Source organism: Nerophis ophidion, linkage group LG07, assembly GCF_033978795.1.
Source record: "Nerophis ophidion isolate RoL-2023_Sa linkage group LG07, RoL_Noph_v1.0, whole genome shotgun sequence".
In the NCBI taxonomy this organism is placed as follows: Eukaryota; Metazoa; Chordata; class Actinopteri; order Syngnathiformes; family Syngnathidae; genus Nerophis; species Nerophis ophidion.
The window spans coordinates 10,443,869-10,461,605 of NC_084617.1; positions in this window are offsets into that span (position 1 = coordinate 10,443,869).

Sequence of the window (17,737 nt, forward strand, 5' to 3'; positions counted from 1 at the left end):
AATGTGGAAGTAGTGTCAAAGCGCTTTGAGTACCTTGAAGGTAGAAAAGCGCTACACAAGTACAACCCATTTGTCATTTATCATTTATATATATATATACACACATATATATATATATATATATATATATACACATATAAATATATATATATATACATATATATGTAGGTGTGGGAAAAATCACAAGACTACTTCATCTCTACAGAACTGTTTCATGAGGGGTTCCCTCAATCATCAGGAGATTTTAATGGAAGCATTCACATACATTGTAAATGTATGTGAATGTTGCGCTCTACCACGGTATCGAGCACTATTCTCTGGATAATCCAATCAAGATATATATATATTAGAGCTGTGAATCTTTGGGTGTCCCACGATTCGATTCAATATCGATTCTTGGAGTCACGATTCGATAATCTATCGATTTTTTTCGATTCGATTCAATTTTCGATTCAAAAACGATATTTTTCCGATTCAAAAGGATTCTCTATTCATTCCATACATAGGATTTCAGCAGGATCTACCCCAGTCTGCTGACATGCTAGCAGAGTAGTAGATTTTTTTTTTTAAAAAGCTTTTATAATTATAAAGGACAATGTTTTATCCACTGATTGCAATAATGTAAATTTGTTTTAACTATTAAACGAACCAAAAATATGACTTATTTTATCTTTGTGAAAACATTGGACACAGTGTGTTGTCAAGCTTATGAGATGCGATGCAAGTGTAAGCCACTGTGACACTATTGTTGTTTTTTTTATTTTTATAAATCTCTAATGATAATGTCAATGAGGGATTTTTAATCACTGCTATGCTGAAATTATAACTAATATTGATACTGTTGTTGATAATATTCATTTTTGTTTCATTACTTTTGGTTTGTTCTGTGTCGTGTTTGTGTCTCCTCTCAATTGCTCTGTTTATTGCAGTTCGGAGTGTTGCTGGGTCAGGTTCGGTTTTGGAATTGGATTGCATTGTTATGGTATTGCTGTGTAGTGGTTTGTTGGATTGATTAAAAAAATAATAATAATCGATTTTAAAAAATGAGAATCGATTCTGAATCGCACAAAGTAAATGATTCGATTCGAATCGATTTTTTCCCACACCCCTAATGTATATATATTTATATACATACATGTATATATGTGTGTGTATATATATGTATATATATATATATATATATATATATATATATATATATATACATATATATATATATATATATATATATATATATATATATATATATACGTATCTCGATTGACAAAGTTCGAATTGTTTTAATGTTTTATGGCCTTTTTTTTTTAAACCCTCTTATTATTTTTCCCTTGGCCTCAGTCTGCACCCCCACTCCAGGGCCTAGGCTAAGACCGATTTTTTAATTTTATTTTTAATCTTCTATTCCCCCCCCCTGTATGTCATCTTTTTTGTAAGGGGCGCTGGAAGCCGGCAGACCCGTCAGCGATCCTGTTCTGTCTCCCTGTAATGTTTGTCTGATCTTGAATGGGATTGCGCTGAAAATTGTAATTTTCCTGAAGGAACTCTCCTGACGGAATAAATAAAGTACTATCTATCTATCTATTTATCTATTAAAAAACACAATGTGCAATATTTTCCCCCTCACCCCCAAAATAAACTAAATATTTGATGTGAATGAATTGGAGCTCAAAATAGGTAATTAATTCTTATCATTACTTTTGCTTCATTTTTTTCCCTAAAACAATGACAGTTAAAAAAAAAAACAGACTTAAAGTCACAAGAATCCAAAAGGCCCCACTCACAAAAGTGTTTAAAAAAAATCATATATTAATAGTATTTGTATTTTATTTTTAACATTTAAATCTCTATACTACCTTGAGGTACATCTGCTTATAATAAGTTGATATTCTTTTTTGGAGCGATTACAGTTTGTGTGCTTTTTGTGTCAATATTGCATTTTTTTCTCGTTATTACACCCGTTTGCTCCCTTTTTTTTTTGTGTACCACTTTTTAATGTTTTTGTATAATTTTTGAAATCAACCTTTTTTGATTAAGAACATTAGGGGAGCTCTGAACTTAAAAAAATAAACATCTTAATTTATTGTATTTATTTAGCAAATGAAACATATCAAAATGAAGCTTGCATAATCTGATGTTTCTGTGGAAAAAGGATTGGACAGCCTGACTTTGAGTCTCAACTTTCCTTGTCAAAGCATCGTCACGATTCTACAATTTCTCCCCCCCCCCCCCCCCCCCCCCCCCCCGCTTCTTTACCATTTTTTTAATCGCCCTTCATGTAAATACCCTTTGGAAAAGTACACAAAGAAACGTTCTCAGAATTGTTTTTATTTTTGGAAATAAAGGAAACGCTACACTTTGTGTGTACCTTTTTTAAAAATAACACTTTGTTATTGTTTGTTCATTACGATGTCAAAAGGGGGGGGGAAAGCAGGACTTTCATTGGGTGAGAGCATGTGACTAAACTTTGAACTTTGCTCTTTCTTTTTGTCAATAATTACAACAAAATAGCCGCCGGGCTCCAACTCGAAGCGCTGCCGAAGAGATATTGGATATTATCTGCACACCTCTCACCGTACAGTAGGAGTACAGTGTACCAGCCTGTGTGGTTTGTGTGTGACGCAGATGTGAGATCATGTTTGTGTCCTGACCACAGGCTGTTGTTGCAGCTGTACACGGGCCCAGAAGCCTGGGAAAGTAGCCATGGAAGTGTTCTTGTTTTAACTACTTCTCATTAAGGGGACTGAAAAAAAAAACAGCCCGTTACATAACGTTGTCGTCTTCGTCTTGCAGGAAAAGCATCCTCGGTGCGTCTTTGACATACCTCAGTACTGCGTTAACATGTCTTAAAGACACAGTACGCCTTTTGTTGTCGTTACGCACACTGTGGCGTCCGTGGAGATTGAAGTGAAGCAAAGATTTGCTAGCTGAGGCTAGTGAGAACGGTTAAAGGTCACGGTGGCCGCTGTTGTTCCGTCCTGCGATATCACTTTGGCAACTCGATAGAAGACACCTCGCGAGGAAATCAAAGTGTTGATGAAATAATCAAGATTCACTTCACTAAGACGTTTAAGATTGTGTGGGTCTCTAATCTAGGTGCAAGATGATCAACATCCTGTGGGTTCATAAAGTAACATACCTGAGAGGTGCGTCTTTCAAAGTGTAAATTGATCAAGATCCTGTTGGTTTTTAACCTAGGTGCAAGGTGATAAAGATCCTGTGGGTTCATAAAGTAACAGACCTGTTAGGTGCATCTTTCAAAGTGCAAAATGATCAAGATCCTGTTGGTTTTTAACCTAGGTGCAAGATGATCAAGATCCTGTGGGTTCATAAAGTAACATACCTGAGAGGTGCATCTTTCAAAGTGCAAAATGATCAAGATCCTGTTGGTTTTTAACCTAGGTGCAAGATGACCCAGATCCTGTGGGTTCATAAAGTAACATACCTGAGAGGTGCATCTTTCAAAGTGCAAAATGATCAAGATCCTGTTGGTTTTTAACCTAAGTGCAAAGTGATCAAGATCCTGTGGGTTCATAAAGAAACATACCTGAGAGGTGCATGTTTCAAAGTGCAAAATGATCAAGATCCTGTTGGTTTTTAACCTAGGTGCAAGATGATCAAGATCATATGGGTTCAAAAAGTAACATACCTGAGAGGTGCATCTTTCAAAGTGCAAAATGATCAAGATCCTGTTGGTTTTTAACCTAGGTGCAAGATGATCAAAATCCTGTGGGTTCATAAAGTAACATACCTGAGAAGTGCATCTTTCAAAGTGCAAAATTATCAAGATCCTGTTGGTTTTTAACTTAAGTGCAAGATGATCAAGATCCTGTGGGTTCATAAAGTAAAATACCTGAGAGGTGCATCTTTCAAAGTGCAAAATGATCAAGATCCTGTTGGTTTTTAACCTAGGTGCAAGATGATCAAGATCCTGTGGGTTCATAAAGTAACATACCTGAGAGGTGCATCTTTCAAAGTGCAAAATGATCAAGATCCTGTTGGTTTTTAACCTAGGTGCAAGATGACCCAGATCCTGTGGGTTCATAAAGTAACATACCTGAGAGGTGCATCTTTCAAAGTGCAAAATGATCAAGATCCTGTTGGTTTTTAACCTAAGTGCAAAGTGATCAAGATCCTGTGGGTTCATAAAGTAACATACCTGAGAAGTGCATCTTTCAAAGTGCAAAATTATCAAGATCCTGTTGGTTTTTAACTTAAGTGCAAGATGATCAAGATCCTGTGGGTTCATAAAGTAAAATACCTGAGAGGTGCATCTTTCAAAGTGCAAAATGATCAAAATCATGTTGGTTTTTAACCCAGGTGCAAGATGATCAAGATCCTGTGGGTTCATAAAGTAACATACCTGAGAGGTGCATCTTTCAAAGTGCAAAATGATCAAGATCCTGTTGGTTTTTAACCTAAGTGCAAAGTGATCAAGATCCTGTGGGTTCATAAAGAAACATACCTGAGAGGTGCATGTTTCAAAGTGCAAAATGATCAAGATCCTGTTGGTTTTTAACCTAGGTGCAAGATGATCAAGATCATATGGGTTCAAAAAGTAACATACCTGAGAGGTGCATCTTTCAAAGTGCAAAATGATCAAGATCCTGTTGGTTTTTAACCTAGGTGCAAGATGATCAAAATCCTGTGGGTTCATAAAGTAACATACCTGAGAAGTGCATCTTTCAAAGTGCAAAATTATCAAGATCCTGTTGGTTTTTAACTTAAGTGCAAGATGATCAAGATCCTGTGGGTTCATAAAGTAAAATACCTGAGAGGTGCATCTTTCAAAGTGCAAAATGATCAAAATCATGTTGGTTTTTAACCCAGGTGCAAGATGATCAAGATCCTGTGGGTTCATAAAGTAACATACCTGAGAGGTGCATCTTTCAAAGTGCAAAATGATCAAGATCCTTTTGGTTTTTAACCCAGGTGCAAGATGATCAAGATCCTGTGGGTTCATAAAGTAACATACCTGAGAGGTGCGTCTTTCAAAGTGCAAAATGATCAAGATCCTGTTGGTTTTTAACATAGGTGCAAGATGATCAAGATCCTGTGGGTTCAAAAGTAACATACCTGAGAGGTGCATCTTTCAAAGTGCAAGATGATCAAGATCCTGTGGGTTCAAAAGTAACATACCTGAGAGGTGCATCTTTCAAAGTGCAAAATGATCGAGATCCTTTTGGTTTTTAACCTAGGTGCAAAGTGATCAAGATCCTGTGGGTTCATAAAGTAAAATACCCGAGAGGTGCAATCTTTCAAAGTGCAAAATGATCAAGATCCTGTTGGTTTTTAACCCAGGTGCAAGATGATCAAGATCCTGTTGGTTCATAAAGTAACATACCTGAGAGGTGCATCTTTTAAAGTGCAAAATGATCAAGATCCTGTTGGTTTTTAACCTAGGAGGCAAGATGATCAAGATCCTGTGGGTTCATAAAGTAACATACCTGAGAGGTGCATCTTTCAAAGTGCAAAATGATCAAGATCCTGTTAGTTTTCAACCTAGGTGCGAGATGATCAAGATCCTCTGGGTTCATAAAGTAACATACCTGAGAGGTGCATCTTGCAAAGTGCAAAATGATCAAGATCCTGTTAGTTTTCAACCTAGGTGCGAGATGATCAAGATCCTGTGGGTTCATAAAGTAACATACCTGAGAGGTGCATCTTTCAAAGTGACAAATGATCAAGATCCTGTTGGTTTTTAACCTAGGTGTAAGATGATCAAGATCCTGTGGGTTCATAAAGTAACATACCTGAGAGGTGCGTCTTTCAAAGTGCAAAATGATCAAGATCCAGTTGGTTTTCAACCCAGATGCAAGATGATCAAGATCCTGTGGGTTCATAAAGTAACATACCTGAGAGGTGCATCTTTCAAAGTGCAAAATGATCAAAATCATGTTGGTTTTTAACCTAGGTGCAAGATGATCAAGATCCGGTGGGTTCAAAAAGTAAAATACCTGAGAGGTGCATCTTTCAAAGTGCAAAATGATCAAAATCATGTTGGTTTTCAACCTAGGTGCAAGATGATCAAGATTCTGTGGGTTCATAAAGTAACAGACCTGTTAGGTGCATCTTTCAAAGTGCAAAATGATCAAGATCCTGTTGGTTTTTAACCCAGGTGCAAGATGATCAAGATCCTGTGGGTTCATAAAGTAACATACCTGAAAGGTGCATCTTTCAAAGTGCAAAATGATCAAGATCCTGTTGGTTTTTAACCCAGGTGCAAGATGATCAAGATCCTGTGGGTTCATAAAGTAACATACCTGAAAGGTGCATCTTTCAAAGTGCAAAATGATCAAGATCCTGTTGGTTTTTAACCTAGGTGCAACATGATCAAGATCCTGTGGGTTCATAAAGTAAAATACCTGAGAGATGCATCTTTCAAAGTGCAAAATGATCAAGATCCTGTTGGTTTTTAACCTAAGTGCAAAGTGATCAAGATCATGTGGGTTCAAAAAGTACATACCCGAGAGGTGCATCTTTCAAAGTGCAACATGATCAAGATCCTGTGGGTTTTTAACCTAGGTGCAAGATGATCAAGATCCTGTTGGGTTTTAACCTAGGTGCAAGATGACCCAGATCCTGTGGGTTCATAAAGTAACATACCTGTTAGGTGCATCTTTCAAAGTGACAAATGATCAAGATCCTGTTGGTTTTTAACCTAGGTGCAAGATGATCAAGATCCTGTGGGTTCATAAAGTAACATACCTGAGAGGTGCATCTTTCAAAGTGCAAAATGATCAAAATCATGTTGGTTTTTAACCAAGGTGCAAGATGATCAAGATCCTGTGGGTTCATAAAGTAACATACCTGAGAGGTGCATCTTTCAAAGTGCAAAATGATCAAAATCTTGTTGGTTTTTAACCCAGGTGCAAGATGATCAAGATCCTGTGGGTTCATAAAGTAACATACCTGAGAAGTGCATCTTTCAAAGTGCAAAATGATCAAGATCCTGTTGGTTTTTAACGTAGGTGCAAAGTGATCAAGATCCCGTGGGTTCATAAAGTAACATACCTGAGAGGTGCATCTTTCAAAGTGCAAAATGATCAAGATCCTGTTGGTTTTTAACCTAGGTGCAAGATGACCCAGATCCTGTGGGTTCATAAAGTAACATACCTGAGAGGTGCATCTTTCAAAGTGCAAAATGATCAAAATCATGTTGGTTTTTAACCAAGGTGCAAGATGATCAAGATCCTGTGGGTTCATAAAGTAACATACCTGAGAGGTGCATCTTTCAAAGTGCAAAATGATCAAAATCTTGTTGGTTTTTAACCCAGGTGCAAGATGATCAAGATCCTGTGGGTTCATAAAGTAACATACCCGAGAGGTGCATCTTTCAAAGTGCAAAATGATCAAGATCCTGTTGGTTTTTAACCTAGGTGCAAGATGATCAAGATCCTGTGGGTTCATAAAGTAACATACCTGAGAGGTGCATCTTTCAAAGTGCAAAATGATCAAGATCCAGTTGGTTTTTAACCTAGGTGCAAGATGATCAAGATCCCGTGGGTTCATAAAGTAACATACCTGAGAGGTGCATCTTTCAAAGTGCAAAATGATCAAGATCCTGTTGGTTTTTAACCTAAGTGCAAGATGATCGAGATCCTGTGGGTTCATCAAGAAACATACCTGAGAGGTGCATATTTTAAAGTGCAAAATGATCAAGATCCTGTTGGTTTTTAACCTGGGTGCAAAATGATCAAGATCCCGTGGGTTCATAAAGTAACATACCTGAGAGGTGCATCTTTCAAAGTGCAAAATGATCTAAATCTTGTTGGTTTTTAACCTAGGTGCAAGATGATCAAGATCCTGTGGGTTCATAAAGTAACATACCTGAGAGGTGCATCTTTCAAAGTGCAAAATGATCAAGATCCTGTTGGTTTTTAACCCAGGTGCAAAATGATCAAGATCATGTGGGTTCATAAAGTAACATACCTGAGAGGTGCATCTTTCAAAGTGCAAAATGATCAAGATCTTGTTGGTTTTTAACCTAGGTGCAAGATGATCAAGATCCTGTGGGTTCATAAAGTAACATACCTGAGAGGTGCATCTTTCAAAGTGCAAAATGGTCAAGATCCTGTTGGTTTTTAACCTAGGTGCAAGATGACCCAGATCCTGTGGGTTCATAAAGTAACATACCTCAGAGGTGCATCTTTCAAAGTGCAAAATGGTCAAAATCTTGTTGGTTTTTAACCCAGGTGCAAGATGATCAAGATCCTGTGGGTTCATAAAGTAAAATACCTGAGAGGTGCATCTTTCAAAGTGCAAAATGATCAAAATCATGTTGGTTTTTAACCCAGGTGCAAGATGATCAAGATCCTGTGGGTTCATAAAGTAACATACCTGAGAGGTGCATCTTTTAAAGTGCAAAATGATCAAAATCATGTTGGTTTTTAACCTAGGTGCAAGATGATCAAGATCCTGTGGGTTCATAAAGTAAAATACCTGAGAGGTGCATCTTTCAAAGTGCAAAATGATCAAAATCATGTTGGTTTTTAACCTAGGTGCAAGATGATCAAGATCCTGTGGGTTCATAAAGTAACATACCTGAGAGGTGCATCTTTTAAAGTGCAAAATGATCAAAATCATGTTGGTTTTTAACCCAGGTGCAAGATGATCAAGATCCTGTGGGTTCATAAAGTAACATACCTGAGAGGTGCATCTTTCAAAGTGCAAAATGATCAAGATCCTGTTGGTTTTTAACTTAAGTGCAAGATGATCAAGATCCTGTGGGTTCATAAAGTAACATACCTGAGAGGTGCATCTTTCAAAGTGCAAAATGATCAAAATCATGTTGGTTTTTAACCTAGGTGCAAGATGATCAAGATCCTGTGGGTTCATAAAGTAACATACCTGAGAGGTGCATCTTTTAAAGTGCAAAATGATCAAAATCATTTTGGTTTTTAACCTAGGTGCAAGATGATCAAGATCCTGTGGGTTCATAAAGTAAAATACCTGAGAGGTGCATCTTTCAAAGTGCAAAATGATCAAAATCATGTTGGTTTTTAACCTAGGTGCAAGATGATCAAGATCCTGTGGGTTCATAAAGTAACATACCTGAGAGGTGCATCTTTTAAAGTGCAAAATGATCAAAATCATGTTGGTTTTTAACCCAGGTGCAAGATGATCAAGATCCTGTGGGTTCATAAAGTAACATACCTGAGAGGTGCATCTTTCAAAGTGCAAAATGATCAAGATCCTGTTGGTTTTTAACTTAAGTGCAAGATGATCAAGATCCTGTGGGTTCATAAAGTAACATACCTGAGAGGTGCATCTTTCAAAGTGCAAAATGATCAAAATCATGTTGGTTTTTAACCTAGGTGCAAGATGATCAAGATCCTGTGGGTTCATAAAGTAACATACCTGAGAGGTGCATCTTTCAAAGTGCAAAATGATCAAAATAATGTTGGTTTTTAACCCAGGTGCAAGATGATCAAGATCCTGTGGGTTCATAAAGTAACATACCTGAGAGGTGCATCTTTCAAAGTGCAAAATGATCAAGATCCTGTTGGTTTTTAACCCAGGTGCAAAATGATCAAGATCATGTGGGTTCATAAAGTAACATACCTGAGAGGTGCATCTTTCAAAGTGCAAAATGATCAAGATCCTGTTGGTTTTTAACCTAGGTGCAAGATGATCAAAATCCTGTGGGTTCATAAAGTACATACCCGAGAGGTGCATCTTTCAAAGTGCAAAATGGTCAAAATCATGTTGGTTTTTAACCTAGGTGCAAGATGATCTAGATCCTGTTGGTTTTTAACCTAGGTGCAAGATGATCAAAATCCTGTGGGTTCAAAAAGTAACATACCTGAGCGGTGCATCTTTCAAAGTGCAAAATGATCAAGATCCTGTTGGTTTTTAACCTAGGTGCAAGATGATCAAGATCCTGTGGGTTCATAAAGTAAAATACCTGAGAGATGCATCTTTCAAAGTGCAAAATTATCAAGATCCTGTTGGTTTTTAACCCAGGTGCAAGATGATCAAGATCATATGGGTTCAAAAAGTATATACCCGAGAGGTGCATCTTTCAAAGTGCAAAATGATCAAGATCATGTTGGTTTTTAACCCAGGTGCAAGATGATCAAGATCCTGTGGGTTCATAAAGTAACATACCTGAGAGGTGCATCTTTCAAAGTGCAAAATGATCAAGATCCTGTTGATTTTTAACCTAGGTGCAAGATGATCAAGATCCTGTTGGTTTTTAACCTAGGTGCAAGATGACCCAGATCCTGTGGGTTCATAAAGTAACATACCTGAGAGGTGCATCTTTCAAAGTGCAAAATGATCAAGATCCTGTTGGTTTTTAACCTAGGTGCAAGATGATCAAGATCCTGTGGGTTCATAAAGTAACATACCTGAAAAGTGCATCTTTCAAAGTGCAAAATGATCAAGATCCTGTTGGTTTTTAACCTAGGTGCAAGATGATCAAGATCCTGTGGGTTCATAAAGTAAAATACCTGAAAAGTGCATCTTTCAAAGTGCAAAATGATCAAGATCCTGTTGGTTTTTAACCTAGGTGCAAGATGATCAAGATCCTGTGGGTTCATAAAGTAACATACCTGAAAAGTGCATCTTTCAAAGTGCAAAATAATCAAGATCCTGTTGGTTTTTAACCTAGGTGCAAGATGATCAAGATCCTGTGGGTTTTTAACATAGGTGCAAGATGATCAAGATCCTGTGGGTTCAAAAAGTAACATTCCTGAGAGATGCATCTTTCAAAGTGCAAAATGATCAAGATCCTGTTGGTTTTTAACCTAGGTGCAAGATGATCAAGATCCTGTGGGTTCATAAAGTAAAATACCTGAGAGGTGCATCTTTCAAAGTGCAAAATGATCAAGATCCAGTTGGTTTTTAACCTAGGTGCAAGATGATCAAGATCCTGTGGGTTCATAAAGTAACATACCTGAGAGGTGCATCTTTCAAAGTGCAAAATGATCAAAATCATGTTGGTTTTTAACCCAGGTGCAAGATGATCACGATCATGTGGGTTCATAAAGTAACATACCTGAGAGGTGCATCTTTCAAAGTGCAACATGATCAAGATCCTGTGGGTTTTTAACCTAGGTGCAAGATGATCAAGATCCTGTTGGGTTTTAACCTAGGTGCAAGATGACCCAGATCCTGTGGGTTCATAAAGTAACATACCTGTTAGGTGCATCTTTCAAAGTGACAAATGATCAAGATCCTGTTGGTTTTTAACCTAGGTGCAAGATGATCAAGATCCTGTGGGTTCATAAAGTAACATACCTGAGAGGTGCATCTTTCAAAGTGCAAAATGATCAAAATCATGTTGGTTTTTAACCAAGGTGCAAGATGATCAAGATCCTGTGGGTTCATAAAGTAACATACCTGAGAGGTGCATCTTTCAAAGTGCAAAATGATCAAAATCTTGTTGGTTTTTAACCCAGGTGCAAGATGATCAAGATCCTGTGGGTTCATAAAGTAACATACCTGAGAAGTGCATCTTTCAAAGTGCAAAATGATCAAGATCCTGTTGGTTTTTAACGTAGGTGCAAAGTGATCAAGATCCCGTGGGTTCATAAAGTAACATACCTGAGAGGTGCATCTTTCAAAGTGCAAAATGATCAAGATCCTGTTGGTTTTTAACCTAGGTGCAAGATGACCCAGATCCTGTGGGTTCATAAAGTAACATACCTGTTAGGTGCATCTTTCAAAGTGACAAATGATCAAGATCCTGTTGGTTTTTAACCTAGGTGCAAGATGATCAACATCCTTTGGGTTCATAAAGTAACATACCTGAGAGGTGCATCTTTCAAAGTGCAAAATGATCAAAATCATGTTGGTTTTTAACCAAGGTGCAAGATGATCAAGATCCTGTGGGTTCATAAAGTAACATACCTGAGAGGTGCATCTTTCAAAGTGCAAAATGATCAAAATCTTGTTGGTTTTTAACCCAGGTGCAAGATGATCAAGATCCTGTGGGTTCATAAAGTAACATACCTGAGAGGTGCATCTTTCAAAGTGCAAAATGATCAAGATCCTGTTGGTTTTTAACGTAGGTGCAAAGTGATCAAGATCCCGTGGGTTCATAAAGTAACATACCTGAGAGGTGCATCTTTCAAAGTGCAAAATGATCAAGATCCTGTTGGTTTTTAACCTAGGTGCAAGATGACCCAGATCCTGTGGGTTCATAAAGTAACATACCTGAGAGGTGCATCTTTCAAAGTGCAAAATGATCAAAATCATGTTGTTTTTTAACCAAGGTGCAAGATGATCAAGATCCTGTGGGTTCATAAAGTAACATACCTGAGAGGTGCATCTTTCAAAGTGCAAAATGATCAAAATCTTGTTGGTTTTTAACCCAGGTGCAAGATGATCAAGATCCTGTGGGTTCATAAAGTAACATACCCGAGAGGTGCATCTTTCAAAGTGCAAAATGATCAAGATCCTGTTGGTTTTTAACCTAGGTGCAAGATGATCAAGATCCTGTGGGTTCATAAAGTAACATACCTGAGAGGTGCATCTTTCAAAGTGCAAAATGATCAAGATCCAGTTGGTTTTTAACCTAGGTGCAAGATGATCAAGATCCCGTGGGTTCATAAAGTAACATACCTGAGAGGTGCATCTTTCAAAGTGCAAAATGATCAAGATCCTGTTGGTTTTTAACCTAAGTGCAAGATGATCGAGATCCTGTGGGTTCATCAAGAAACATACCTGAGAGGTGCATATTTTAAAGTGCAAAATGATCAAGATCCTGTTGGTTTTTAACCTGGGTGCAAGATGATCAAGATCCTGTGGGTTCATAAAGTAACATACCTGAGAAGTGAATCTTTCAAAGTGCAAAATGATCTAAATCTTGTTGGTTTTTAACCTAGGTGCAAGATGATCAAGATCCTGTGGGTTCATAAAGTAACATACCTGAGAGGTGCATCTTTCAAAGTGCAAAATGATCAAGATCCTGTTGGTTTTTAACCCAGGTGCAAAATGATCAAGATCATGTGGGTTCATAAAGTAACATACCTGAGAGGTGCATCTTTCAAAGTGCAAAATGATCAAGATCCCGTTGGTTTTTAACCTGGGGGCAAGATAATCAATATCCTGTGGGTTCATAAAGTAACATACCTGAGAGGTGCATCTTTCAAAGTGCAAAATGATCAAGATCTTGTTGGTTTTTAACCTAGGTGCAAAATGATCAAGATCCTGTTGGTTTTTAACCTAGGTGCGAGATGATCAAGATCCTGTGGGTTCATAAAGTAACATACCTGAGAGGTGCATCTTTCAAAGTGCAAAATGATCAAGATCCTGTTGGTTTTTAACCTAGGTGCAAGATGATCAAGATCCTGTGGGTTCATAAAGTAACATACCTGAGAAGTGCATATTTCAAAGTCCAAAATGATCAAGATCCTGTTGGTTTTTAACCTAGGTGCAAGATGACACAGATCCTGTGGGTTCATAAAGTAAAATACCTGAGAGGTGCATCTTTCAAAGTGCAAAATGAACAAGATCCTGTTGGTTTTTAACCTAGGTGCAAGATGACACAGATCCTGTGGGTTCATAAAGTAAAATACCTGAGAGGTGCATCTTGCAAAGTGCAAAATGATCAAGATCCTGTTGGTTTTTAACCTAGGTACAAGATGATCAAGATCCTGTGGGTTCATAAAGTAACATACCTGAGAGGTGCATCTTTCAAAGTGCAAAATGATCAAGATCCTGTTGGTTTTTAACCTAGGTGCAAGATGATCAAGATCCTGTGGGTTCATAAAGTAACATACCTGAGAGGTGCATCTTTCAAAGTGCAAAATGATCAAGATCCTGTTGGTTTTTAACCTAGGTGCAAGATGATCAAGATCCTGTGGGTTCATAAAGTAACATACCTGAGAGGTGCATCTTTCAAAGTGCAAAATGATCAAGATCTTGTTGGTTTTTAACCTAGGTGCAAAATGATCAAGATCCTGTTGGTTTTTAACCTAGGTGCGAGATGATCAAGATCCTGTGGGTTCATAAAGTAACATACCTGAGAGGTGCATCTTTCAAAGTGCAAAATGATCAAGATCCTGTTGGTTTTTAACCTAGGTGCAAGATGATCAAGATCCTGTGGGTTCATAAAGTAACATACCTGAGAAGTGCATATTTCAAAGTCCAAAATGATCAAGATCCTGTTGGTTTTTAACCTAGGTGCAAGATGACACAGATCCTGTGGGTTCATAAAGTAAAATACCTGAGAGGTGCATCTTTCAAAGTGCAAAATGAACAAGATCCTGTTGGTTTTTAACCTAGGTGCAAGATGACACAGATCCTGTGGGTTCATAAAGTAAAATACCTGAGAGGTGCATCTTGCAAAGTGCAAAATGATCAAGATCCTGTTGGTTTTTAACCTAGGTACAAGATGATCAAGATCCTGTGGGTTCATAAAGTAACATACCTGAGAGGTGCATCTTTCAAAGTAGAAAATGATCAAGATCCTTTTGGTTTTTAACCTAGGTGCAAGATGATCAAGATCCCGTGGGTTCAGAAAGTAACATACCTGAGAAGTGCATCTTGTAAAGTGCAAAATGATCAAGATCCTGTTGGTTTTTAACCTAGGTGCAAGATGATCAAGATCCTGTGGGTTCATAAAGTAACATACCTGAGAGGTGCATCTTTCAAAGTGCAAAATGATCAAGATCCTGTTGGTTTTCAACCTAGGTGCAAGATGATCAAGATCCTGTGGGTTCATAAAGTAAAATACCTGAGAATTGCATCTTTTCAAAGTGCAAAATGATCAAGATCCTGTTGGTTTTTAACCTAGGAGGCAAGATGATCAAGATCCTGTGGGTTCATAAAGGAACATACCTGAGAGGTGCATTTTTTAAAGTGCAAAATGATCAAGATCCTTTTGGTTTTTAACGCAGGTGCAAGATGATCAAGATCATGTGGGTTCATAAAGCAACATACCTGTTAGGTGCATCTTTCAAAGTGCAAAATGATCAAGATCCTGTTGGTTTTTAACCTAGGTGCAAGATGATCTAGATCCTGTGGGTTCATAAAGTAACATACCTGAGAGGTGCATCTTTCAAAGTGCAAAATGATCAAGATCCTGTTGGTTTTTAACCTAGGTGCAAGATGTTCAAGATCCTGTGGGTTCATAAAGTAACATACCTGAGAAGTGCATATTTCAAAGTCCAAAATGATCAAGATCCTGTTGGTTTTTAACCTAGGTGCAAGATGACACAGATCCTGTGGGTTCATAAAGTAAAATACCTGAGAGGTGCATCTTTCAAAGTGCAAAATGATCAAGATCCCGTTGGTTTTTAACCTGGGGGCAAGATAATCAATATCCTGTGGGTTCATAAAGTAACATACCTGAGAGGTGCATCTTTCAAAGTGCAAAATGATCAAGATCTTGTTGGTTTTTAACCTAGGTGCAAAATGATCAAGATCCTGTTGGTTTTTAACCTAGGTGCGAGATGATCAAGATCCTGTGGGTTCATAAAGTAACATACCTGAGAGGTGCATCTTTCAAAGTGCAAAATGATCAAGATCCTGTTGGTTTTTAACCTAGGTGCAAGATGATCAAGATCCTGTGGGTTCATAAAGTAACATACCTGAGAAGTGCATATTTCAAAGTCCAAAATGATCAAGATCCTGTTGGTTTTTAACCTAGGTGCAAGATGACACAGATCCTGTGGGTTCATAAAGTAAAATACCTGAGAGGTGCATCTTTCAAAGTGCAAAATGAACAAGATCCTGTTGGTTTTTAACCTAGGTGCAAGATGACACAGATCCTGTGGGTTCATAAAGTAAAATACCTGAGAGGTGCATCTTGCAAAGTGCAAAATGATCAAGATCCTGTTGGTTTTTAACCTAGGTACAAGATGATCAAGATCCTGTGGGTTCATAAAGTAACATACCTGAGAGGTGCATCTTTCAAAGTGCAAAATGATCAAGATCCTGTTGGTTTTTAACCTAGGTGCAAGATGATCAAGATCCTGTGGGTTCATAAAGTAACATACCTGAGAGGTGCATCTTTCAAAGTGCAAAATGATCAAGATCCTGTTGGTTTTTAACCTAGGTGCAAGATGATCAAGATCCTGTGGGTTCATAAAGTAACATACCTGAGAGGTGCATCTTTCAAAGTGCAAAATGATCAAGATCCTGTTGGTTTTTAACCTAGGTGCAAGATGATCAAGATCCTGTGGGTTCATAAAGTAACATACCTGAGAGGTGCATCTTTCAAAGTGCAAAATGATCAAGATCTTGTTGGTTTTTAACCTAGGTGCAAAATGATCAAGATCCTGTTGGTTTTTAACCTAGGTGCGAGATGATCAAGATCCTGTGGGTTCATAAAGTAACATACCTGAGAGGTGCATCTTTCAAAGTGCAAAATGATCAAGATCCTGTTGGTTTTTAACCTAGGTGCAAGATGATCAAGATCCTGTGGGTTCATAAAGTAACATACCTGAGAAGTGCATATTTCAAAGTCCAAAATGATCAAGATCCTGTTGGTTTTTAACCTAGGTGCAAGATGACACAGATCCTGTGGGTTCATAAAGTAAAATACCTGAGAGGTGCATCTTTCAAAGTGCAAAATGAACAAGATCCTGTTGGTTTTTAACCTAGGTGCAAGATGACACAGATCCTGTGGGTTCATAAAGTAAAATACCTGAGAGGTGCATCTTGCAAAGTGCAAAATGATCAAGATCCTGTTGGTTTTTAACCTAGGTACAAGATGATCAAGATCCTGTGGGTTCATAAAGTAACATACCTGAGAGGTGCATCTTTCAAAGTAGAAAATGATCAAGATCCTTTTGGTTTTTAACCTAGGTGCAAGATGATCAAGATCCCGTGGGTTCAGAAAGTAACATACCTGAGAAGTGCATCTTGTAAAGTGCAAAATGATCAAGATCCTGTTGGTTTTTAACCTAGGTGCAAGATGATCAAGATCCTGTGGGTTCATAAAGTAACATACCTGAGAGGTGCATCTTTCAAAGTGCAAAATGATCAAGATCCTGTTGGTTTTCAACCTAGGTGCAAGATGATCAAGATCCTGTGGGTTCATAAAGTAAAATACCTGAGAATTGCATCTTTTCAAAGTGCAAAATGATCAAGATCCTGTTGGTTTTTAACCTAGGAGGCAAGATGATCAAGATCCTGTGGGTTCATAAAGGAACATACCTGAGAGGTGCATTTTTTAAAGTGCAAAATGATCAAGATCCTTTTGGTTTTTAACGCAGGTGCAAGATGATCAAGATCATGTGGGTTCATAAAGCAACATACCTGTTAGGTGCATCTTTCAAAGTGCAAAATGATCAAGATCCTGTTGGTTTTTAACCTAGGTGCAAGATGATCTAGATCCTGTGGGTTCATAAAGTAACATACCTGAGAGGTGCATCTTTCAAAGTGCAAAATGATCAAGATCCTGTTGGTTTTTAACCTAGGTGCAAGATGTTCAAGATCCTGTGGGTTCATAAAGTAACATACCTGAGAAGTGCATATTTCAAAGTCCAAAATGATCAAGATCCTGTTGGTTTTTAACCTAGGTGCAAGATGACACAGATCCTGTGGGTTCATAAAGTAAAATACCTGAGAGGTGCATCTTTCAAAGTGCAAAATGATCAAGATCCCGTTGGTTTTTAACCTGGGGGCAAGATAATCAATATCCTGTGGGTTCATAAAGTAACATACCTGAGAGGTGCATCTTTCAAAGTGCAAAATGATCAAGATCTTGTTGGTTTTTAACCTAGGTGCAAAATGATCAAGATCCTGTTGGTTTTTAACCTAGGTGCGAGATGATCAAGATCCT